General features: G+C 39.0%; 1 protein-coding gene across 7 annotated transcripts in view; it reads left to right on the forward strand.

The window, feature by feature from the left end:
* Nucleotides 1–26,931, forward strand: part of PHACTR1 (phosphatase and actin regulator 1) — a 532,833-nt gene that overhangs the window by 318,095 nt on the left and 187,807 nt on the right. The window lies entirely within an intron of this gene.

Raw genomic sequence — 26,931 nt, forward strand, 5'->3', positions numbered from 1 at the left:
TCAGTACACATAAGGACTCCTTGGTTTTCCTATCTGTGAATTGAAGAGGCTGAGCTTGTAAATCCTTTTAGCTCTACCATTCTATGTCTGAACAGTTACTGAACAATCAGACATAATTCTGTTATTTAACTCAAAATAATGGAGACCTTTTTCTTAAACCAAGAAATGGATTTTCACAAGTTTTTTTTGTTTGTTTTCGTTTTTTGTGTGTATGTGTTCTTTTGTGGGTTTTTTTGCCTTGGTTGATTTGGGAGACTCTTTCCCTGGAATCAAGCCACTGATCCTAGTCCCTAGGTAGCTATGTGGGTACCTCGGTTTCCCCTGCTCATCTGCAAACTCCTTGAGGGCCATGTTGTGTTTTACTCATTTTGAATTCCTGGCACATAATGTGTGCCCAGTAGAAGATCAGTACATGTTTTTGCATTTAGTGTTTGCTTTTTAATGATTTCAGACGGTGCGGAAATCGGTTTTAATAAGGTTCACTTGTATGACATTACTGTTATTCAGATAAACTCTTTGCTAAAGAAAAGGATAGTATTAGCCATAAAGATGGCTATGAAAATAAAAGCAGGGGTCATACTTAAAGAAGGTGAAGCTACCACCTAACTGGAGAAGTGCACAAAGGACCTCCAATGCCTAACAATATGGAGCTCAAGGTGGAGCAGACATTGCTTACTATGGAAGAGTTCAGGCAGATGTTGGCAAACTCCTGCTGTAAAGGGAGATAGTAAACATCTAGGTTTTTACCACATGGCTTCTGCTGTAACTGCTCGATTCTGCTTTTGTAGCACAAAAGTAACATAGGCAACACATAAGTGAAAGAGCATGGTTGTTTTCCAGTAACATTTTACTTACAAGGGAGGAAGCAAGTCAGATTTGAATGAAGGGTCATGGTTTGCCAACCCATGGTGTAGACCCTCAAGAGGGGCAGAACAGAGCACAGATCCCAGGTGTGCCACTTGTTTCATCAAGGAAGCCTCGGTTTCTGCATCTGTAATGTGATGACTACAACATCTACACCAAGGGCTGATGGTAGGATTAAATGAAACAATATATCAAAGCGTTTGGCAATGAACCTGCATATAATAAGCACTCAGTAAATGGTGCTATTATTATAAATAGTATTGATCAACTCCTGGCTTTTTTCTTTTTTTCTTTTTATTGTACTAGATTAATTCACATTGAATTCAGACTTGTGAATGCTATGGTCAAATGTTTTATTTTCAGTCCCCTTTTTCTTTCTCCAGACTTCTTGAGTTTGAAAAATAATAAGGAAAACGATGCCATAATACCTTATTATTAACCTACCAACTAGGATTGTTATAACTATAAAGTTCATGTGTAGTAATTCATACAGTGCCTGGAACATAACACCCAATATATTGTAGCTAGTAGAAAGAGAAAGAAAAGAAGTTGAAAATGTAAGATTTTCAAATGAAGACTATAAATAAATTCACTAATTACTTAGAACTATCTTGTGGAATTTCAATTAAATAGGAATTCCCATGGGGATATTTTAGCCTTCAGTGAACATAAACAACTTAGTTTTTAACACTTGGAACCAATTAATTGCTTGGTTTTGTTAATCAATGATTCCCTAAAGTGGAATCTATTGCTCATAAACCAGGAACTTTATGAGCTATTTGCTTTTTGAAATGAGCTGTTTAAATTATAACCACAACAAGATAAGTCACATATGGGAAACAGCTGTCTGTTGATAGGGACTAGTTTTCTGAGCATATTGGAAACATTCATGAATGGTCACATTTGAGCTGAGCCAATGATTGTTCAGAACTACACAGAAGAGGTGAAAGAATTTATCCAATTAGGCCTGGTTTTGTTCAAGTCTTTTGTTCTAAGCCAAGGTATGTTCAGCATGTTTTCTCAACCTTGGCATGATTCCTATTTTGGGCCAGATAATTCTTCATTATGGGAGGTTGTCTTGTGAATTGTAGGACTTAGCAGTATTGTGGTCACTACCTACTAGATGCCGGTAATACCCCTTCCCCAATTGTGATAATCAAAAATTTCTGTTGCTGATTGTTTCTCCTCGGTTGAGAGCCACTGTTATGGATTAAACAGTGTTTGGAGACATTATGTTCCAATAGATCCAATTATTTACTTATTCCTATGGAAACATACATGCCAGAGCTCTCAAAATGACCCATTTACTCAACATGTATGCCTAGACTTGGAAGCCCACATAGGCCGATCTTCTTAAATTTGAAAATATGGTGACCGCCCCTATGCAGTTTGTCTTTTTAGGTCTTAAAGTTTGAATGTATTTATTGTATCACCATTCATTTTTAGTCTTTATGCATTTTCCTTAGGCAGATGATTATTGTTTTCCTGGTGGTTGATGACATCAAGTGTAATTATATCCTAACCATGATATAAGTCTGCCAGTAGTTTAATTGAATCAGGTATCTTTTAAGACTTTAATAAATAAATCAGTATAAATTTTTGGTTTTGTTTTTTTCATATTGATGCTAAGGTAAAGCTTTTTGGGTGGTTTTCTCCTGTAACGTGACCAGTGATTGATTTAATTATGTATCATATTTAAAAATATGATAAATTATGATAAAATATGGAAAATTATGTTCATTTGGAATGTATTGCAGGTACATTCCAGCATATTGGCTATACTACCTAAAGCAAGTTCATTTATCTTTAGGGTACATTTCATTTGTAAAATAAGGCTGATATTACTCATATTTTTAAAATAAGCATCAAAATTATCAATTTGCTTTTAAACTCACATTTGCCCAAGGAATATTATGGTAGCAAGCAAAATTAAATCAAAGTTTGGGCTTCTTTTTTAATATATATATATATATATATATATATATATATATATATATATTGATTTCATGGAGGAATGGAGTGGAAGAGAGAGCTAGAAACATCAATGATGAGAGAGAATCATTGATCGGCTGCCTCCTGCACACCCCATACTGGAGACTGAACCTGCAACCCGGGCATGTGCCCTGGACCAGAAGCAAACCTAGGACCCTTACAATCCACAGTCTGAGGCTCTATCCACTGAGCCAGACCGGCTAGGGCAAAGTTTATACTTCTTAATAAATCTTACACCAAGTGCTACATGGAAATGTGGCTGTCTAGCCTGTAATAAGATGATAAATTATAGGGGATATTAAGAAAAGTGTCAGTATTTAAATTGTGTCATGAAAATATTTATGGATGGAAAATGTATATCATTTTCCATATCACTATTCTGAGTCTATGGAATTCTAGTCTAATGAAATATCAAATTTTCAGCATTGGGTAGAGGAATTCAGAAATATAATATTTTACCTAATTCTGAAGAACAATCACCCATGGAGATATTTTTTCTGGTTTTATATAGCTTGGGTATAATTTTGCCAAATTATTCCTGGACTATTCTATATTTACCATTTATTAAAGAGGTACATTTTACACTGGATACCAGTACCTTGAAAAGGAATTGTGGCTCATAGTATTGAATATTTTTTAAATGTTGGCTTTCCCAAAACAAATTTTAAATCTCAACCTATCTATTTTTTCCTAAATCTGTGTAAAATTATTGCTCTCCCTACAATTTTATAGCATTTAAATACAGAAGAGGAACCATATAAACAAATGATAAAATGTCTGTATTAATTTTGAGCTCTCAGACCTTGTGAGATCATGGCATGGTAGAATAAATACTACTGTTGCTATGTTCACAACAGTATTTTCTGGATATTTCTTACTAGTATGTACAGAATATCCATTGTGTCTTGGTGTGATATTTAATTACTCTATCATGAATTTTTATATTGTTCGAGAACATGGATGATAATATCAGTAGATGTTTATTGTTGTTTTATGTTGCTATTTGGACTTTCTTTTTTCTTTAATGTGCTATGGTGTTAATCCTAACTTGCAACTACATTTTTAAAGGAGAAAAATCAGTAGATAAGAGCAACTGATTAACAATCAAATTACCTAACATTTCTGCACAATAGCATAATGATAGCATTTTTTTACTGTTCTTATCCCAGAAAGAGCCTGTGGCCCCCACCCCATCAGATTCCAAAATAGGAATGATACAAAAATCATCTTTAAACTCTTGAACATTTTGAATGTCAGCAAAATCTTTACCAATTTTTTTTTTGGGGGGGGCAGGGAAATCATTTGGTTGAATGAAGTAAGAATAGTGTTCCTTCTGTCCAGACTCAACTAAATTGTAGACATGTAACTATTTTAGGTTATTTTTTACTTTCAAGATTTAATAACTATATAAACTTGACTTATCTATCTATTGTTTTGACAGGACTATACAGAGAAAGTATTGATGCTAGAGTTTCATGGGCATGTTGTCTTCTATGGGCACTTTATTTTGAAGTATATCATTAATCATTGATTCTCTCTGTATAAAAAAAAAAATAACAAAAAAATTTTAAGATCATCATATAATGTTATCCTAGCTGTTTATCCTAGTTGGTTGGCCTCAGCGCTAGAAAGGACAATACTATATGTGTATGGATTCAGTCTGTCAGGATTATTTTTATTGATTTCAGAGAGAAATCATGCTTCCAACTGGGGATTGAGCCTGCATACTGGACATGTTTCCTGACTAGGAATCAAACAGTGACCTCATGGTCCATAGGTCGATGCTCAACCACTGAGCCATGCTGGCCAGGCTGTCAGAATTTTGAAGCTTAATTCATACAAACCTAACTACAAGCACAAAAGTACCTCCAACTTCTGTAGTATGGATTGTTTTTGAAAAGAACTTTCTTGGTGCTATAAAGATAGACCTAATTTGCCTTCTTCCTGTCCCCCAGAATGCCTACACAAAGTGCTAGTTTATGGTTTTTAATAAAATAATCTATATCTTATACTAAATATAACAAAGCAAAAATGGCTGCAGGGAATTTTTCTGCTAAAACTTCTTCATGACCTATCCTCAAAGAATTCTGAGAAGTTTCTCCATATCTTTTCTCAGCCTTTGGATGACTGTGCAGCTGTGTGTGCATGTGTGCATGTGTCCCACAGGAGTGTGCGTACTTCTGAAGAGCACAGGCTCAGCTCGATCTGATTCACAGTACTGGAGAACAAATGCTCAGAAATGTTTGTTGAATTGAATTCATAAAAAGTAGTTTGTTTGGGAAGCCAAATTTTATTAATGTACTTAATCTAGACTTTTCTCCCTGTGACCACTTCCCCTCATGCTTTATCTTAGAAGCCAGTTATTGCTCTGTTGGTTTGCTGAGAAGGAGCTCAAATGAACAGTTACTGTTTTTCCCTCTGAACAGTGGCTGAGTTCTCCAGATAATTTTAAAAACCCCATTATTGGCTTGGGCGTTGGGGCTGTGAGTATCTATGTGGTATAGAGAGGCCTATTTGCAGGTAAGTATTCCCTTAACCTGGCTTGACCTTCTGCATTGAATCTTTCCCAAATCCATTCAATTCTGTAACTGCATCTAATTTTTAAATAAGCATCAAGAGAACAGTTATATTTGCATCTGAGCCAGTATGAATGGCAGAAGTTTACTTTTCTGGGTAGCCAATGCCAGGAAATAGATCAAGAAATTACCTTCAATGTTCCTTGAAGAATAGTTCAACAAATATCAAATGCTGTTAGAAAAACCTGTGGAAATATTGACATCTTGGTATTCAATTTCTTTCTGCTTTGTGGATCTACACCAGATCTTGGGCAATTTCCATGTAAATATATACCCCTAAAGCCTTCAAAGTATTCATGGAGTTTGCTTTGCAAATTGTATGATAACATTTTTAATATATTTGAATTATTCTGCTTTACTGGTCAACTTAACCATAAGATTAAAGTCCAAATTATTTTATTTCATTCAACACAAAAATTGTGGCTATGTTTTTTTTTTTAGACCAGCTAGTGGGCTCTGTTGCTCTTATTAGTCTGTAAAACACTATACTTCCATTTTACATTAGAATACCATTTTCATGTAATTAAATCTGTAGAATAAAGATGAATTTTGCATCCAAGTAAATTTGAACTTACTTTATTATATAACCTCCTCTCATGAAGAGCCTGCTCCTATAGCCCCCTCCACTATTTACATAGGAATTTATCTCCTTTCAAAATACAAATATTCCAGAAAAGTTACATGAGATTGATTTTTTTAAAACCAGCAAACCATTTTAGTGCGCTGTTCTAGTTTATGTTTTAGTAATTTCTACAAGTCCATTTTAAAATGCAAGCAATTTGCTGGGTAAAACAAACAAAACAAAACAAAAAACACTACTAGTGGAATATCAAGGCAATTATTTATTACATTTGAAGTATAATTTTTATGATGAATTTATAACAATAATATTTATTGGTCTCTTAACTGTGGCTAGAAACTGTATTAGGCATTTAAGTATTGTCCTTTGTAACAACACTATGAAAAAAATATTTCAAAGCAAAGAAACTTGCTGTAGGTCCTGAGGTTCATGTGTGTCCACTCCAAGGCCATGCGTTTAAAGCTGTATCATTCATATCCCAATGATAGCCTCTGGTAGAAGTGGTAACATTCAGTTATCAGAAATGCCTTTCTGGCCGGGACTGGTTTAGCTCAATGGATAGAGCGTCGGCTTGGGGACTGAAGGGACCCGGGTTCGATTCCGGTCAAGGGCATGTACCTTGGTTGCGGGCATATCCCCAGTAGGAGGTGTGCAAGAGGCAACTGATCAGTGACTCTCTCTCATCGATGTTTCTAACTCTCTATCTCTCTCCCTTCCTCTCTGTACAAAATCAATAAAATATATTAAAAAAAAAATGCCTTTCTGCACTTTCCACTCAACCACAGCTACACTAAGAACCATTTGTAGCTCTCTATTAGACTTAAACACAAATGCAATATTCACATTACAATAATGGCAGTATTCTTTTCATAATATAATAACAATAGCTAATATGATGGATACTGTACTAAATGCTTTACAGATATTCAATCTTAAAAAATGGGTTTTCTTATTTTGTCTTCTGCCCATGGCTTGTGGATGGCAGAGATGTGATTAAATCTTATCCTCACCCCAAACCAAAATTAGAAAATAAAATTATAAGGAAGTTTAAGATCATCTATGACTTTATGACCCAAATAGAACGATTATTTAGCTGTGTTTCTTCTTACAGATCCTATGCCTATGTATAGATAAGTAACTACATTTTTAGAAAAATTGAATTATATTACACAAAATACTTGGCAACTTATTTTCCACTGAACAAAAAATCATGACAGTCTTTTCCTGTCAATAATTAGAGATATCCATCATCATTTTTTAATGGCCACATAGTCATGCATTTGATGGTTGTTTCTTAATTTAGTTCATCAATCCCTCATGGTTGGATGTCTAGGTTACTGTCTTTTTATGCTATTAAAATACAAATGAAGTTTAGTTTGTGATGTCAGCTTTCAATAATATCTCAAACTTGACTCAAATCAGTAAATATCTTATAATTGTGAAATGCCAATGATCTAATTAAAGCAAAGGCTTAGTTCAATTGTATTTGAGATGACATTTATATCTAAGACAATCTTTCAAGAAACATGAGAGCCCCTCATCTTTCCCTTGCATGTGAGAAAAATTTCCCTGTGTCATTTCTTAACTATGGCTTGGGGATAAACACTGTTTTCTATTTCATAGCCTACTTGCAGTCATGGCTCTACCTAGAATAAGTTTGTCCTTACCATAGACATTCTAGGAGATGAGAAATATTATATACTAGAGGTCCAGTGCACAAAATTCATGCATGGGTAAGGTCCCTATGCCTGGCCAGCGATCCAGGACGATCTGTGCAGTTACTGGCAGGGTGATTGATCCCCCATTGGCACCTGCCTTGGCTGGCCTGGGACCTATAGGCTGGGAGCAGCTCCTAGATTGAGTAAGAACACAGAAATGGTGATGCAGACAACTGGTTTGACCTGAGGAGAAAAGTGGAGAGAGTTGAGAAATATTTAAGAGTTAGTGTTGACCAGTACTAATGAATTAGATCGGGGGATGTGAGGGAAGAGGTGGTATGTTCAGGATGGCTCATGGATTTCTCTCTGAGCACTTAGACAACTGGCATTGCCATTCCTGATCAAGGATGATCACAGTAAAGTTATAAATAATTAACTTTAAAGGAAGTGAATTTGAGGTGCCTATGAAATATTATTTGGAGATGAAGAGTGTTAATAATAGTAGTAGTGATTCTGACAACGTCCAGTCTTTTGTTTGTGTGAAACAATCAAATACTTATAATAACACAATGAGGTAGATGCTGTTATTATCCCCACTTCATAGATGTGGTAACTGAGACCCAGAGAAGTTAAGTAATTTGGCCAGAGTTACACTGCTAGTAGATCTTGTGTCAGTTGGAAAAGCTTTCTAGGCTACAAATATAAATTTATAAATATCAATCTTACCAATGCTAATTAAAGCCATGGGAGCAAATGAAATTGTCTAGGGCAAGATGAGCTCTGGGAAATTCCATTATTTAAATTAGAACCTGAGAGACACAAAGTACTATAGAGGATGGAATTAAGGGGAAGAGAGGGAAAAATTCTTCCTACAGGTTGGTTTTTTAAAAATAAACGTTAAGCTTGGCTGGTGTGCCTGTGGTTGAGTGTCATCTCATTGATGTTTCTGTCTCTCTACCCTTCTCCCTTCCTCTCTCTTTCTCTCTAAAAATATAAATAAAAATAAATGTCAAAATAAAAAATTAAAGTATTTGGCTCCTTTACAAGCTAAGGAACAAGTTATGAAAGGTTCTAAAATTCTGCCACAGACATGATGTTCTTCCTCTTACAAATTAGTTTGCATAAACTTAGGCAAGTCGCATCTTTGCATTAGGATTAGCTTCTATTGCATAAAATAATAAACTGAAAATTGTGATAACTTAAACAAGATAGGGAGTTATTTCTCTCAGAGAGAAAAATGCAGAGGCAGCCAGTTCAAAGCTGCTGTGTATGATGGTTGCACAGAGTCCTTAAGGACCACAGTGCCACTTACAGCTTCTCTGATTAGTATGAGGAGGCCCTTGTCCTCATAATGTTTGCCAAGTACCAGCCATCACATCTCTGATTTAGAAAAGTAAATGAAGGGAAAAGTAAAGAAATGGTTCATCCTTTCCTTTAAGACTTCCCAGAAATCTCTCACAAAAATTCAGCTTACAGCTCAATGGCGAAGCTTAGTAATACGGCCACACCAGCCTTCCGAGGAGGCTGGGAAACAGTCCTTTAGCTGGGCATGAAACCAAGGAGCTGTCACTAAAAGGGATGGAAGAGTGGATATTGGCATGCAATGATCCATCTCTGCCATTGTCAGTTTGCTCTTTTGTAAAATAGGGATTAGAAATATTTGCTATACCTTGCTTGTTGGTTTGTTGTGGGAATCAAATGATATAATAAGTTGGCAAGTGCTTGATAAGTCAGATAGCTGTTGTGAGAATGACCATTTACTCCTTTGGGGCACAGTATTTATAGTTTGAATAAGAATATCTTGAACAAAGTTTAAAGTTTTCACTAATTTGTAGGTTCAAGAGCAGGAAATATGAATTTGGGAGCAAGATATTTTTCTACAAATCTTGCATTTCAATGAGAAAGCCTTCATTTGCTCTCAGAACCAATTTCAGAATAGCCAAGGTGAATATTTGATCTAGCTGTGCAGTAAAATGTCCTGTCAGTATTGCCTACTGTCTGCAGAACCCAGACACTGTCCAATGAATACTTTCTGGCAGTTAAAGCAGAATGATTACTGTGAGGACAATAGCTCATATCATTAACCCACCTGGTCCTCACCATTCTGACTTACTGGTCCCATAATGAGGATTCCAGATCAAGGTCCCTTGTGATAATTGCATTTAAGGAAATGGCTCTATCATTAGAAAAATATTCAGTGATCATTAAGAAATTGAATGCAAAGCTAGCAGATCACGTTAGATACTGTAGCTACTGATTGGACCTGGAGATTCTCAGGCACGATAAAAGCAAATGAAGTTCTTTTTCCCATTAAAATAAATCTACTATAAGGTAGTCGGGAATTATCTGAATATTAATATTCTCTTTCAGTTGTGAGTTTGAGTTCAGAAAGATGATACTTTTGCATTAAATAATGAATTTTAAGATTATTCTGTCATACATGGCAAAGAATTCCTGTTATCTTTCATTAAATGTGTTTTATATGTCCACATCAATTTCAAATTCTTCTAAAAGTGGAATAGTTTGCTTTTGTGTGATACCTTTCATTTTAAGATTTTAAAGATTAGAAACTTCATCTTTTCTTTCCTCAAACCCCCTATTTCATCATGCAAGTTGAACAATAAATGTGTAACCAGTGTTTGCTGAGTTAGTGTACCATTACCTCATGTATTCATATGCTTTGGTACTTCCTGAAAGTGCCTGAAGAGACAGATATGAGGACAGAGACTATTCCTTATATGGGTGTGAGGAACATCTGGCCCATGGGCCATTTAAGGCCCACAAAATCATTTGGTCTGGCCCTGCCAAGGCATTAAGGGTGAGATAATTAAATGTCTGACCAAATATAGCAGGCTAATTTTTAAGTTGATAATTGTGTATGGCCCACGAATGATGTTATAAATATCCAAATGGCCATTGGTAGATAAAATGATCCCCACCCCTGCCTTATGACATCCCTTTTTCCTTTCGTTGGCCTGATGCCTTATTGTTTAGTGCCTGGGAACTTTACAAAGGAAAAGAGGACTAGCACAATTAGAGATCATTTAGTTATGACAAATTTTGTTATGTAACCTCAAAGAAAAACTGGAAAGATGCTTTATAAATTAAAATACCATCTTGCAAGTAAAATGGGGAAAAGTGATTGACATATTGTAAGCTAAAATTCTAACAATTCAAATTCAGCAATTTAGGGCTTTTTCCTGGTTGGAAGTGGTGTTATTCAGTTGGTTTCATTGATGTTCTGAAGCATGAGCATTATTTGAAATTCATCTTTTGTGCTTTTCTGATGCCCTCCAGCTAAGACACAGCAGCCCTTCAGCTCCACACACCTTCAGATGAGTTTCCAATGAAATCTAGAGTGAATTCAGACAAAAAGTATCAGGCAAAATCAATCAGCAACCTAGACTGGAGTCAGGAGGTATTTAATGAACACACACTAAGTGCCAGTTATTAGTCTAAAGTTGTTTTTGTTTGTTTGTTTGTTTTTGGTAGTTTTTGTTATTGTTGTTAATCCTCACCCCTGAGGATATTTTTTTTCCTATTGACTTTTAGAGAAAGTGGAAGGGAGGGCAAGAGACACAGAGAGAGAAACATTGAGAGACACATCAATTGGTTGCCTCCCTCACATGCCCCTGACAGAGCAGGGCTGGAGCTTGCAATGGAAGAACTTACCTTGACCGGAATCAAACCTTTGACCCTTCAGTCCCTGGGCCAGCACTCTAACCAGTGAGCAAACTGGTGAGGGCTAGGCTAAAGTTTCCATGTGTTAATATAATAATTGTACAGAGAAGTAGATGTTGTTATCATCCCTATTTTGCTGTTAAGTGAATGTAATTCTGAGAGGTGAGTTAATATGCCTATAGTCACAGAGCTTACTTGATGATTGGCAGTTAAACCTCAGTATTCAGCCGAAACCGGTTTGGCTCAGTGGTTCAAGCGCTGGCCTGCGGACTGAAGGGTCCCAGGTTCGATTCCAGTTAAGGGCATGTACCTTGGTTGTGGGCACATCCCCAGTGGAGGGTGTGCAGGAGGCAGCTGATCGATGTTTCTCTTTCATCGATGTTTCTAGTTCTCTATCTCTTTCCCTCTCTCCTCTCTGTAAAAAAATCAATAAAATATATTTTAAAAAAAACAACAACTCGGTATTCAGAGTTCAAATAATAGGCTCTGAGGTCAATATAGTCAGTCATTAGGACAAAAATAGAAATTTAAAAACAAACTACTAATTCAATATGAATTTAGACCTTCTTATGGGCAGAAATTAACCAATGACTCACTGCTAAGACCTTTTTAGAAACTGTACATCTTTTATGCAAAATAACAATAAAATGTCCCCAAAGGAGTTATAGACAGGCCAGAAAGAATAGGACATTTACCTCTGAAAAAAAAAAGACTAATGAACTCAATTTCTGTGTCCTGAAATGAAGGAAATTAGGAATTCCTTGTGAAAGTCTCAAAAAATATAAACAGAGTTCCTTCCTTTGTGGGTAATGGTCAAGGCAGGCCCATGTTAGAACTGTTGGTGGGAATTATACACACAGGGAGAGAAAACAAAGACCAACATCTTTGCTAATTTTTCTCCCCAGGAGTATGATTTAGATTTCACACCAACACTATACAAATGACAGCTGGCACTGAAAAACTGTCTGTGAACTAATGGGAGGTAAATAAGAAAACTGTAATGTCACCAAAGAAATAAAATGAGGTATCTGAGCTTGAAGGGATTCTTCAATGGAATGCAAGGTTTCATAGGTCCTCTGTCATCTTTATGTTCAGTAGATAGCTGAGTAGCTATTATTATGAAATCTTGGAATGAGCCCAAGGGAGAGAAAATACTGAAGAGTTTATTAACCTTGTCAGTATTATGGAGGGAAAGACAGCTTGAGAAGAGTTGAATCAGAAAACCTCCTCTACCTGGTCTTGAGCATTCTCAAGCCACCCATGATGTAGGGACTGAGTGGTGACTGACCCAATTTTAGAGTCAGGAGCCCTGGCCTCTTTAACTGCCTGTGTAAGCTGACACATTCTGGTCCAGTTGCTTGATCTCTCTTTGTCTCATTTCCTGCCTTTGTAGAAAGGGACAAAAAAAGACACTATCATGGCATTTCACAAATTGTGTTCCATGGAATATTGGTCTACTATGAGATCTCAAAGTTGCCCCTCAGGGAAACACCAACCAACCATATTTGTGATTAAATTAAGTTTGCAATGTGCAAGGTTAAACAAAGTTTACATGGCTTATAGCAGGCCTTCTCAGAGTCTGAAGAAGGCTAAATTTTGATGCAATTCTTTGAGAAAATAGTGTTAATTATAATTATAGGGAAACAAAGGAAATTTGATGACTTGCCTAGCTAATAGGTATGCTATGAAGACCTAATAACATAATGGATATAAGAGCACTTGAGAAGGATAAACATAAACATTAGACATCTTTTTTCTCCCCTAAAATATGTTTTTATTGATTTTAGAGAGGAAGGGAGAGGAAGAAAGAGAGAAACATCAATAATGAGAGAGAATTATTGATCACTTGCCTCCTACACACCCCACACTGGAAATTGAGCCCACAACCTGAGCATGTGCCCTGCCTGGGAATTGAACTGTGACCTCCTGGTTCATAAGTTGATGCTCAAGCACTAAGCACACCAACTGGGCCATTAGGCATCTTTAGAGAATTCACAATGTTTGTTTGATTTTTTAATTTTTTTATTGATTATAGTGTTACATATGTGTCCTTATTCCCCCATTACTTCCTCATCCTTCCCACTCATGCCCTCACCCCCATTGTCCGTGTCCATTGGTTAGGCATATATGCATGCATACAAGTCCTTTGGTTGATCTCTCCCCCCTTACCCTCACCCTCCCCTACCTTCCCTCTGAGGTCTGATGGTCTGATTGATGTTTCTCTGTCTCTGGATCTGTTTTTGTTCATCAATTTATTTTGTTCATTATATTCCACAAATGAGTGAGATCATGTGATATTTATCTTTACCCAGTGACCCCACTTCTAGGAATATATCCCAAGAAACTAGAAACACCAATTAGAAAGGATATATGCACCCCTATGTTCATAGTAGCACAATTCACCATAGCTAAGATTTGGAAACAGCCTAAGTGCCCATCAGCAGATGAGTAGATTAAAAAACTGTGGTACATCTACACAGTGGAATACTATGCTGCTATAAAAAAAAATGAATTCTTACCATTTGTAACAGCATGGATGGAACTGGAGAACATTATGTTAATGAAATAAGCCACTCAGAGAAAGAGAATTCCCAATGTTTTGAGGGTTTGGGGATAAACCATGACATTTTTTTATACTAAGGATCTTCTTTCTTAGCCAATTTTCCAAAGGCTATAGACTTAGCTGGGGAGAAGGGAGTAGGATTCTAAGCTTCTGTAGGAATGCTGTAGTATGCTTCCCAGATTTGATTCTCAGAACACTTGCATCAAAATGATCTGGGCTGCCTGTTCTACATTCATATTCCTGGTTCAGCAGGCCTAAGATGGAGACCAGCAATCTACAATTTTAATAAATACTTTAGTTGATTCTTTTTTTTTTTAATAAGTTTTTATTGTTCATATTATTACAAATGTTCCTTTTTTTCCCCCCCACCATTGCTCTCCTCCACCAGGTTCCCACCCCACCCTCTGCCCTTCCCCCTCTCCCCATTGTCCTCATCCATAGGTGCACAGTTTATGTTCAGTCTCTTCCCATGCCCCCCTCTCCCCTTTTCCCCAAGAATCATCAGTTCACTCCCCTTCCATACCTCTGATTCTATTATATACAATAGTTAATATTGTTCATCAGATTTTTTTAATTTCCTTGGTTTTTAGATTCACTTGTTGATAGTTACGTATTTGTTGTTCATAATTTTTATCTTTGTTTACTTTCTCTTCTGAAAGAACCCCCTTCAGCAATTCATATAATTCTGGTTTGGCAGTGATGAACTCATTTAGCTTTTTTTTATTAGTGAAGCTCTTTATCTGGCCTTTGATTCTGAGTGATAGCTTTGCTGGGTAGATTATTTTTGGCTGTAGGTTCTTGCTATTCATCACCTTGAATATTTCTTGCCATTCCCGTCTGGCCTGCATGGTTTCTGTTGAGAAGTCAGCTGACAATCATATAGGTGCTCCTTTATAGATTACTACTTTCTTTGCTCTTGCTTCTTTTAATATTCTCTCTTTGTCTTTTGCTCTTGGAATTTTAATAATGATGTGTCTCAGTGTGGTCCTCTTTGGATTCCTTTTGTTTGGAGTTCTGTGTGCTTCCTGGACTTGTAAGTCTAATTCTTTCACCAGGTGGGGAAGTTTTCTGTCACTATTTCTTTCACTATGTTTTCGATATCTTGCTCTCTCTCATCTTCTGGGACCCCAATAATTCTGATGTTGGTTTGCTTGAAGTTGTCCCAGAGGTTTCTTACATTATCTTCAATTTTCTGGATTCTCTTGCCTTCTAGCTTCTGAGGAGGAGTGTCTTCTGGCTCTTTATGTTCCAAATCTTTGACTTGATTCTTGTGATCTTCCCTTCTGTTTTTAGGACTCTGGAAAATATTTTTTATTTCAGACAATGTATTCTTTATTTCTTGTTGATCCCTTATCATTTCTCGATGACTCCTTATTAATTCTAGTTGATCTCTTTTCATATCCTCATAGGCCTTATCCATCTTTTCTAGGAAATTCTTGAAAAACCTTATAAGCATAGATTTGAACTCTATATCCAGATGTTTTTTGTGCTCCATTTCTTTCGTTTGTGATCTATTTTGTTGTCGCATTTTGCAGTTACAGATGGGACGGGGTTTCAGGGAGGAGCCTGCAGCTTTGGCTTGTCAGCCCCGCCCTATGCGGGTCCATCAGTGCTCGCTGCCACCGGTGCCTCTGAGAGAAAGGTGCCCTCGATTTTCGCCTGCTGCCAAACAGTCTATGCTCTCCCACAATGAGCCCGGTATTGGGGTTCAGTTCAGATGGAAGTGGAGTTGGAGGTGGCGTTCAGAGCAGTCTGGAGCCCCAGTCTCCTTCCCGTCAGGGCAATCCCGTGGCACAGCCGACCTTCCCTTCTCTGTGCGCAGTGTGCGCACCGCCGGGACCTCCTTTCACCCCTTACCCGGGGTTCCGCCTTACAGCCCGGCTCCCTATGGCTGAGCCTGAGTCCCCGGGGTCTGGCTTAAAACTGGGGATCAGAGCAGTCGGGGGCCCAGCACAGTCGGAGTTTTATCTCCTTTCCGCTAGGGAACGCCCGCCAGGCACTCCGCCTCTCCCTCCTCTCCGGCTCCGTCCTCTCCTCGCGCCGAGTCTCCGTACCTTGGCTTTTCCAGCTCCTCCGCACCTCCTTCTGGTTGTTTTCTCCTTGCTTCTCACTGTAGAATTTCCAGTCAGTCAACCTTCCTGTAGTTCTGGGCAATGTCCGTTTTATATTTTAGTTGTATTTTATTGAAATTGTTGTGTGCGGCTGCGGCTAGGTGTTCACCTGGGCGCAGCCATCTTGGATCCGGAAATGTTTGTCTAGTTGATTCTTATATATACTAAAATTTCAGATCCACCAGCCTGGTGGGTCTTGGAACAGTTCAAAACCTCCAAAACTTTAAAAATTCATATATTCCCTTACGGATCATCCTTGTGGTGAAGTGATGAGGAACTTCCCCCAGAAGGACCCTGTTGAGCAGGTATGAGTCTGCCTGGTGTCAGAGGAGATGATTCATATTTAGATAACTTTTCTTGAGATCCTGTTCTATAACCCTGCAGGGTGCTTTTAGTATATAGTTGTTCATCTTTACAATCCCCATTTTATAGGAATAAAAGGTGACTTTTTTAAAGAGGTCACCCAGTGAATTTGTTAGAACCTTTTTTGTTGCAAGTGAGAGAGAATCCAACCCACCCTTGCTTGAGTAAAAAAGATAATTTATTGGTCTTAAATGAAAATCTCCAGTGTTAGAATGGTTTCAGGCAGGGATTCATCCAGGGGCCCAAGTGATATAATGAAGTCTCAGTTTCAATCTCAGGCAGGCTTTCCCCTCAAGATGACAGAAAACTTAATAGCAGCTCCATATTACAGGATGAGGGCTGGAAACTTGTGGTCCCCAGGGCTGGCAGCTTGTTTTGTAAGTAAAATTTTATTGAACACAGCCTTGGTCCACTTGTGTACATTTGTCTGTGGCTGCTTTCATGTTGCAACAGCAGAGCTGAGTATTTGCAACAGAGCTGGGTGGCCCATAAATCCCAAAGTAGATGTGATTTGACTTTATAGAGAGAGTTTGCTGACCCCTAAGGAGAAACAAGGTTTTGTTGAAGTTTTATTTGGAGTTCTGAGAAGCACTGTTTATGACTTTAAGATTATCAGGCCCTACGATCTGAGATTTAAGATGAGAAAAGAACGTTCATTATTTAAAGATTGTTGCTTTGGATTAATACATGACTCGGGAGTTCATTTACAAGTTAAATAAACAAGTTTCATTACCAACTCAAATATATCCTGTGGATTAAATGAACAATAGAATGTTTTATATGTTTTGTACTCATTACATGCTTTGACAGTTGAAGGTTACATTCCTGGGAGATGAAACAGGAATTTTGTATTGAATATCTCAGAAAGAACTTTGCTGACAGCATCTGTTAGCTCAATAAATAAAACAACACAGACCTGGATAAATTTAAATGTAAATAAGACTTTTCCCTACCAGTCTGGTCTATTAGCAGTTCTATTTATTCCCTGATTCTTGTGGTCACAGAATATAAATAGCCTCTCAGTACAGTGCTTAGAAAATATGAAGTATTTGACATAATAGTATTGTTTCCTCCCAAAGCATATGAATTGCCATTGTGACCTAGAGATTCTCTTAATATTAACCAAATCTGAGTGAAGGTTTTTATATTTATGGCTCTTGCTTTGTCCAGGCTTGGAGCCAGTCTAATCTACAACCTTAGCTGGGAGAGCATGTCTATCAATAGCCCCAACAAAACCCAGAACTGCATCTTGTTGCCTGGCTAGGCTCAGTCACTCATTTCTGAATGAATTTCTAGTGGTGAAGAGTGGAGAATGCAATATTCTGATTAGCCTGCACTGGGTCATGTGCCCACCTCTGGAGTCAGAAGTGAGAGTCTTCTTTCCTGGACCACCTGCCCTGGAAATGGAAAAGGGATGATTCTCCAAAGGAAAATTAGGAAGCCCATGCCACCTCCTGGGAAGCCAAAACAGACTCAGCCACCAACAACTATTAAGCTTTAGATTCTGGATTTGAACTCAGATCCTCCTGGTTTCAAAATTAACAGTCTTCACACTATACACATATATAAAAAAGAACAGTTTTCTAAGTGAAACAGATTTTACCTGATTTCAGGCCAAATTGGTGCCTGCTGAGTTCTTAATTGAAGCCTGGGTTGTAGGTGAGTAATAGAGGATGTACTTATGATTCCACATCTCCTACTGACCAAGGGTAGGTATCCTCCAGGGCACCTACACTCAGGAGTGCATATATTTTATGATATCTTAAGATATGGCAGATAACACCCCATTTTTCTTACTAGAATAAGATTAATATATATTGGAACCTGTTTGTAGTCTTTTCAAGAGGAAGCTAATTTCTTCCATCATCCCTAAAGCCCTCTTATTACTTTAGTCAGTCATATGGAGATTTGAAAAGCCAAAATTTCATTGAGTGAGAAGGTGTTCTTGAAAACAGGCAAGTCTTAATAGCATGTGTTTCTCTTCTGGGTATTATGTCCTCCTATTCATTAGTTCCTCCTCAATTTTCCCAAATGTAAGATGAAGATAATAATAACACTTCCTTATAAGATAATGTGGGTATTATATATAGCAATACTTTAAGTGCTTTGGTTGACACCAAGCACAGACTTAGTGACTGGAAAATGGTAGCTGTTATTAATACTTTTATTATTATTATTATTATTATTATTATTACCATCATTGTTGTCATCAAAAAACCACTGTCCTGTTTAGAATCTCCCTTCCTATTATAAGGAAACTGGAAACCTGTTAACAGTATGCAGAGTTCTGTAGACCATAGTAGTTACATAGCCTCTTTCTGTTATAAGGGCCTACAATTCAAAAACCAGTAGAGCTGCTAAATTGGTATCTCTCAAGGCAAGGGGTTGAGGGGTATTCTCCTATTCATCTTGGATTTCAATTACTGCTTCAAGAGATGATGAACAGTAACGACTTGGGCCATCTTTGATCATGTGGATTCATAAATTCCCTTTCTCTCCTCCTTCCATTTCATGTAAACATAGTCCTGTGTCCTTTATCCCAGGCCAATCGGTTTATAGTGCCAAAGGCAGTGACAGGCCTGTGAAAGCATCCCTTGGGACCTAGCAGTGAGTAGAATCACCTCCCACCAGGCAGCAAGCTCTGGAACCGGAAAGAGAGGAGGAAGCTGGCTAAGTGTCTGAGCAAATGTGCCGAGAAGTATGAGCTTAGGTATATGAGATTGGATGTCTACTCCCATTTCCCAACCCATTGTACAGTCACACCCACTGTTGCTTTTCCCACCATGAAGAATACCCTTCTTGTAGCAACAGACTGATTAGCACCTCTCTCAATATTACATTTATATATCTCTCCAGAGGTAGACAAGACTCAAATATCATGATGATGTATGATGGCTGTGTTTGGAGTGTGATTTTGTGTGACAGGGAATTGGTATTTCTTCTGGTGGCGCCTAGGTAGAGAAGGCAGCCACATCTGTGTCCAGAAAACTGAGGAACACCAGAACTCTCCAAGCAAGTCAAGCAGACTTTGCATTAAGATGAATAAAACGTTTGTCAATGCAGCTCTATTCTAATTAACACTGTGTTTGACAAGTATCAGTGTTCATACTTCAGTTCTAATCTACAGATTGGACCCATCTTCGACCTGAGAGTAAAGGATGAGGAAGAGGAGGGAGGTACAGATGGTGAAAGACTGGGGAAAGGTGGTGGAGGTCAAGTACAGGACAGCGTGAGAAGATGGTGGAGAGAAGGAACAGTGCTCATTCTCAGCAGTGTTCATACCAGTGAGTTTCAGGCATCATGTCCGTGTTTGCACCAAGCCCTTTTGTAGCCTCGTGGTGAGTGTGGCAGTATTGTTTTATCCCCCAGCTCAGTACAGGCTTATAGGTGGTCTGCAAACCAAGCAATCTGCTCTGAGCAAAACAGCCTCCCTTTGCCCCCGTGGCCTCGCCTTCTTCATCTTACTCCTCAACTCATGGGACAAGGCAGGGGGTCCTGATTTTAAAATAAAAATGTATCACTCCACTTTTTTTTTTTTTTAAACACACCTTAGAGTTAATACAGATCAGTCCTAGAGGGACAAAAACTCTTCAAAGAGATCTGGCCTCTTGAAGACAGTGTGGTGTAACTTATGTAGTGAAAATGGGAAAATACTGCCCTTTACATCTGATAATTCATATCCATCCTTCATTTCCCTGCCTGGGGTATCTCTGTGAAACTGAAAGTACATTTTTAAAAGGGAAAAACCAGAGTGGTTGAGAATTTTCTAAATGGCCAGGGACCTGTCTCACATCATTCTGCAGTTGTAAGAAAAAGTAATGCTGCCTGAGGCAGGAAGGTGACAGGTTTACTAGTAGCCCCTGGGCAGCTCAGTGTAGGTAACTGACAGCGAACCTCACCTCCACTCCCAGCTCTGGCCTCCACTCCTAGGGTGGTGAAATATGGTAGGAACATAATCCCTTCTAATGAAATTGCAAGTAAAACCAAATGGTATTAGATCCTGCTAAATAAGCATTTGATTTTGGGGTTCACATTGGGTGGAGAAGCAAATATTAATTTGTGATAATCTCAGGTCCTCCTAAAGTCCTGAGAGATCTGCAGAGGGGGATCCTCTTGTCCCAGCCCTCCTGCCTCTGTCATTGATTGGACAACAGACACCATGGCTTCCTTCTTCCAAACTTCTCAGGGGGACACTGCATGCCTAACACTTTCTAGGCCAGCGGGACACCAGAATTAGTGCTTTCTTTGGGTAAGCCTTTTGAAAACCAAGCAAGCATGAGAGATATAATGGTAAGGGTGCCAGCTGAAGTTCCCCTTGCCCATTCCCACACTCTTGTATGTCCTGAGAGCCTGCCAGGAGCAATTCCAGGCTACAACAGGGGTGGACTTCAGAGTGCCCACACAGCTACTTGGGTTCTCCGTGATGAAAGGATGCATAAATCTAGTATTTTCTTCCCTGTTTTTCTAAAAGGAAAGAAAAATCAGCTCCCAACGTTTTTCTTTCTACAGATAAAGCAAATCCCAGTCACGTCATGAAAGGGACCCCAGACTGTGTAGTCTCTTAGGAGAGTATTATTTTGGAGAGTGATGGTGCAAATCATGTGGTTCAGGCCTCCCATTCTCCCTCAGCTCAGAATTAGCTCAGCTGCTCAGCTTCCCACCTTCTGATTCAGCATTCTCTGGCCGGGCGGTTGACAGCTGATTCATGTCTAAGTGAGCATTTTCTCCAGACAGCTGTCTCCTCTCAGCAGCACGAAGAGGCCACCTTTGAGAGCAGTGGGCTTGGGCAAAGCAGTCTTTTCATGATATGTTTGAAAGGAAGGCTGGCTTTGTAAACACACCTGCCCTGGGGGCCTTTCCTCTCCCACTGATCTCCATCCCACCCTCTGTCCTGTCCCTGTGGTCAGTAGAAGACCACTTTATTCTGAGCCCAGTTTTGTTGTCTTTTGTTCTTCCTCTTCAAACTGTATTCACAATTGGCCTCTTTCCTCACTGCTAAGCCTTCAAATTTCACTATCTGGTGGCAAAGCAGTGAGGTTGAGGGTAGCCCCCATTGTCAAATGAGTTGTAATGAGGATGATTAAAATATAAATCACCTTTACTTAACGGCATCCAGTCTGCTCAGTAATCTAGTGTACATTAGGGATAAACATCTTAAACTTAATAGTATACTTATTAAAGATTCATTTAATTATGGAGTTATAATTATACCTTTGTAATGTTCTGCCAGCTTCTTGCCATTCTAAGGTTTTTCCAAGGCACTCCTAATGTCTTATGATTATTTTAATGTGGTAATTTCAGAATAATATGCATTCATTTCTTAAAGACGTAATTATGAAATAGTTTTTGGTCCCAGTGGTGTTTATTTCTTAAGACAAATAGTAATACTGGTTTTCATGAGCTGTGTCAAATGCCCTCATTCATTTACTTATTTAACAAATCATTATTGAGTCCCAACTATGAAAGGATATTTAACATCAAGAGTAAGTAACTCATATCTTGTTTTAAAAATAAATTTTTAAGCATTCAATGCACAGTCTTCCCTTAATCTTCAGCAGATATTTTAGGTTGGCTGACTCCAAGAAGCCTCAACCTGGATACTTTTAAAAATTCAGCTTTTGTGTGTTAGACCACCTGGGAAAACAAAAGAAAATGGAAACTCTTTCAACAAAATTCAGATACCCAAACATACATGAAATTTTGCATATAATTCCAGTCATTTGATGTCCATCAGGATCCACAGGCCCCGGGAGGAGGCTGCTGGGCGGTGTGTTGCATTTTGGCTATAGTGTGCGCTGAGAGAGAGAATTCTAGGCAGGACATTGGGGAGGTTCCTGAATGCCAAGACAGGAAATGTAAACTGTAGGAAACCATTGACAGTTTCTGAGAAAAGCAGTCTTCTGGTAGAGTTATCTGCAACAGTATAAAATATAGGTTTGAAGGCAGGAGGTGGGGGCGGGGAGAGGGGTTGGGAATGTAGGTTTGGAGACCTGCAAAGTCAGGACAAGCAACAATAAGATTATAAACTAAGGTAAGAAACAGGGGAAAGGTGATGACTTTATATGAAAAAGAAAGTGATCTTGTAGGAATTGGATGATCTTGACTTGTGTCCTGTACTCAAAACCTTCTTGGAATGGTTTCTCACAATTGTCACCCCCCTCTGTAGACACCACTGAGCATTACTGAAGAAGCCCCGGTTCAACCAGCTAATACCATTTCAAGAGAAGAATGTTCGAGTTCAGTGTTGTTCCAGAGGCTGCTTTCCTACTCCATTTGACTTTCTTCTCATTCCCCATTATAGCTGGCTTTTTTAACTACTCTCCTCAGCCACTCTGAAAAGTAGGCTTACTTAAAGTCATCAGTCATCATTTTCTTCCCTCTGTCTTCAATAATCTCTTACCCACTGGATTAATCTCCCTGAACCCCAGATGTGATCAGGGACCCCACCTTAAATTTTCAATAACTCAGCATAAAGCCTTCCAATGACTAACCCTCCTGTGTGTACTTTTGATCCTACCTCCTCTTTTTCTCCCCAAAAATACTATTTCATAAATTTCTCCACCTCTTCAATCTCTTATATCCTTCTGGTTTTTGGAGCTCAGCCTACTGGCAAGAGTCTTCTCATCCCATCCCGGCAAATTCCCCTTCAGTAGTTCTCCGTTACCTTAAGAAATAAAATCCAAACTTTGAAAGAAAAAAACAAACAACAACAACAAACAACTGCATTTTCTGGCTCCAAAGCCCTTGTGGCTGATTGACCATCTCATCCTGCTTCTTGCTTTTACAATCAAAGCTTTGTTAGGAATGGCAAGTTTTCACTGCTCAGTCCTGAAAAACAAAAGATGCTGCCCTTGTTGCTTCCTTGTCCTCCCTTGTACTTAGGAAGTTACCAAGATCTGTTGGTTCACCTGTGGCTGAATGTCATCTTCTCTGCGTCCCTTCTGTCCCTGTGCTGCTTGGATTCTAGTCACTACCCCTGACTATTGCAGTGACCCCCTCGTTACTCTCTCTGCACCTGTTTCTTCACACTCTGCTTTAGGTTCTATTGCTGTTGCAATAATATTCCTAGAAATAAATCTAATTGTGTCCTGATCATGTACCTTCTCAATCAGGCTATTTCATATTGCCCACTACCACCCCCAATCCCCAACCTAGACACTCTTGATCTCTTTTGCCATGTTCCTCTTTGTCCTTTATTTTTCCTCCAAAGCATGTATCTTCTAACATACTATACAGTTTACTTAATTTTAGTGTGTATTGCATGCTTCCTACCCCACTCACTAGTGTAAGCACCACAGATTGGTATTTTTATATGTTTTGCTTACTGGCATAGTGTAAGTAATGCATCTGGTAGTGAGCACTTAATGCATATTTTTTTAATGTAGTAATAATGTCACTTTCCATTTTCTGATTCTCATCTTTTTCTCCTGCTTGTGGGATACAAACATCTAATCAAATATTTCAAAGGCTTGCATGATCTGATTCTGACTCCTCCAACTTCCACCTTCCACACACCTCCACCCTCCACCCTCCCCCGGCCATCTCAGCACCATAAGCAACTCACAGATTACTGTTTCTCAAAGTTCCTAAATGTGCCATTCTCCCAGCCCTCTCTGTTCCTTTTGGGCTGTTTTCCTCCCTGGGATCCAGGTCTCCCCCTTCCCCAGGTGGAGAAAACAGTTACTCCTCTTTCAAAATCTAGCCAAATGACTGGGCTGGTGAGCATCGACTATAAACTAGGAGGTCACAGTACTAGTATTATATTCCTGGTGAGACACATGTCCGGTATTAACATATAAACATTCAAACCTGTAAAAAAATTTTGTGAGTTTATTTGAACCAAACTGTCGGCAATTGCTGGGAAGCAGTATCTCATGGGTTTGGGATAATGCTCCAGGCGTCTTCAAACTACGGCCCGAGGGCCACATGCGGCCCGCAGAGGAGTCTGATTCGGCCCACCATGTTTTTTGGGCAGTGAGCGCAGCCGAGGTGTTACAGTAGGAATTAGTAGTTCATATAGTCCGGCCCTCCAGCTCTCTGAGGGACCGTGATCTGGCCCCCACTTTAAAAAGTTTGAGGACCCCTGCTCCAGAGAATGGCAGCTTTTCATCTATTTTTACAGATTGCAATCAAAGGAGGGGACATAGGTGGGTTATATGAAATCCAATGGTGATAGACAAGACAGGTGGGAGAAAACAAAGCAAGGAGGGGCGGGAAGGGGGCGGAAACCCTGGGATTGGATAAAAAGTAAAATGATGGACACATATTTATGTGAGTGCAAGAGAGTTAACAGTCAACAAATAACAATGAAGGAATTTGTGTTATCTGTTCTGGTGCCCAGGCACATTAGGTTGTGTCCTAAGGTTTTGAAAAGGGGAAGTTACAAGTTACCCAGGCATTTCAAGGATATGTTATCATAGATGCAAAAGACAGATAAACTCAGTTAAGGTAAAGGTTGACCTTGTCAGAGAAGATATTAGCCTAGGAGGTAACTACTCACCGTAACTGCTTTTATAAATATCACATGATCTCACTCATTTATGGACTATAATGAACAACATAAACTGAGGAACAAAAACAGATCCAGAGACAGAGAAGCATCCATCAGATCGTCAAACCTCACGGGGAAGGAAGGGAAGGATGGGGATAAGGGAAGGGGGAGATCAACCAAAGGATAGAATGCATGCATATAAGCCTAACCAATGGACACAGACAACAGGGGGGTGAGGGCATGAGTGGGGGCTGGGGTGAGAGGGTAAAGGAGGTATAAGGACACATATGCAATACCTTAATCAATAAAGAGATTTAAAAAATAAAAATAAATTTTTAAAAAATTTTAAAGAGAAGTTATTGGAGAGGCCAGCTGTGGTGGCTCAGTGGTTAAGAGTTGACCTATGAACCAGAGGTCATGGTTCAATTCCTGGTCAGAGCACATGTCTGGGTTGCCCAATCTCATGGTTGATGTTTCTATCTTTCTCTCCCTCTCCCTTCATCTCTGAAATCAATAAAAAATATTTTTTAAAGAAAAAAAAATTTTAATTTTAGACCATCCTTTGTGGTTACTTTACTGAGTTTGCAAGACTGCTATGCAGGCCTTCTCTGAGCTTGTCAGATTAGCTTGTGTCTTCTTTCATCCACACCCGGTTTGGGGCTCAATCCCCAGTAAAGGTGTGTGGGAAGCAGCTGATCAGTGATCCAATGCTCATCTCTCTCTCCATCTCCCTTCTTCTATGAAATCAATAAAAATGTGTATATTTTTAAAATTATAAAACCACTTGTTGCTTCCCTAGGGTCTTTTCCAACACAGCCAAACAGAATTAGTCATTCTCTTCTCTGTCTCATTGAATTTTACATGGTTTCCCATTTGGGCAGTTTTGCACACTGAGCCCTTTATCTCCTCCTCTAGACTCTGCTCAGCCATGTCCCATTCTTCTCTGTGTCTGCACAATAAATGCTCGCAGTGTCTGGCACAGTAGTAAGTAGTTACTTAACACAATGATTCAAAAGAGGAGCTACCAGTGTATTGAACCATGTAGTCAAAGCTTTTCAGTGCTGTCACCACACATCATGTCCAGAACCTTGCTGCCCTCACCTGCAAACTTGTGCCTCCCCCGTGTTCCCTTCTTCCATGAATGAAGTCTGCCATTCCACTGACCTCCCTCAGGCCATCCAATTAGTCACTAAGTCCTCTGGACCTTGCTTCCCAGACATCTCTCAAATTCACCTACTTCCTTTCAGTCTTGCTTCCAGGAGCCTTTACCAACCTGTCTTCATCTGTCACCACAGCATACTGCCTGGTATGTGGTGGAGGTTCCATATATGTTGAAAGTATGACTTTCCTGAATTAGAACCATTTCAATGGCCTCACATAGCCTACCAGGCTGTAAGACAGAGCTTCTAAGAACAGCCTGTCCAGGTGATTTTTCTGAAAGACAGTGTTAAAGGTTCATCAGAGGGTTTTAGATTGACCACAGCTTTAGGAACAATTTGACTTTCTAAAAAGGTGACTCCTTTGTACCCCATTGACTTTGTCAAGGAGGTTATTTTCTCTGATTACTCCGGTCTCAAAAATTCAAGTTGCACTGGGATGTGTACATGCTCATGTAAGTTGGAAAAGAATTTGTTTCATTCCAAGTTATAAAAGAGGTCAGGATGACTGTGGCCTTAAACAAAGGGTCCCCACAAAACATTACAGGTTTGAGTGTCCTCAAACGTAAAGTTATTGGGAGTAGTCTAGGTGGTCCCTAAAGTCACTCTTAGCTTTCAATTTCTAAAAATCTTCCTTCAAAAATTAACGCAGAAACAAAAAGACTAGAGGAGTCAAGGCAACTATAAAATCTAACAAATGGTAAGCGCTCTAAAATCAGTCAGCAACCCTAAGGTGGAGGCACTCAACAGAGTCCAGGGCTCCTGCAGGGCTGGGTGAGCAGGGCAGTAGGATGGAGAGCCATGGGTGCTGGCACATTGGCACTGAAATAGACAGTTGATAAATGTTTTCTCCCTCTTTTCTCAGCAGACGGTGCTATAGTGATTGCATCTGCCA

Source organism: Pipistrellus kuhlii, unplaced genomic scaffold, assembly GCF_014108245.1.
Source record: "Pipistrellus kuhlii isolate mPipKuh1 unplaced genomic scaffold, mPipKuh1.p scaffold_m20_p_2, whole genome shotgun sequence".
Classification (NCBI taxonomy): Eukaryota; Metazoa; Chordata; class Mammalia; order Chiroptera; family Vespertilionidae; genus Pipistrellus; species Pipistrellus kuhlii.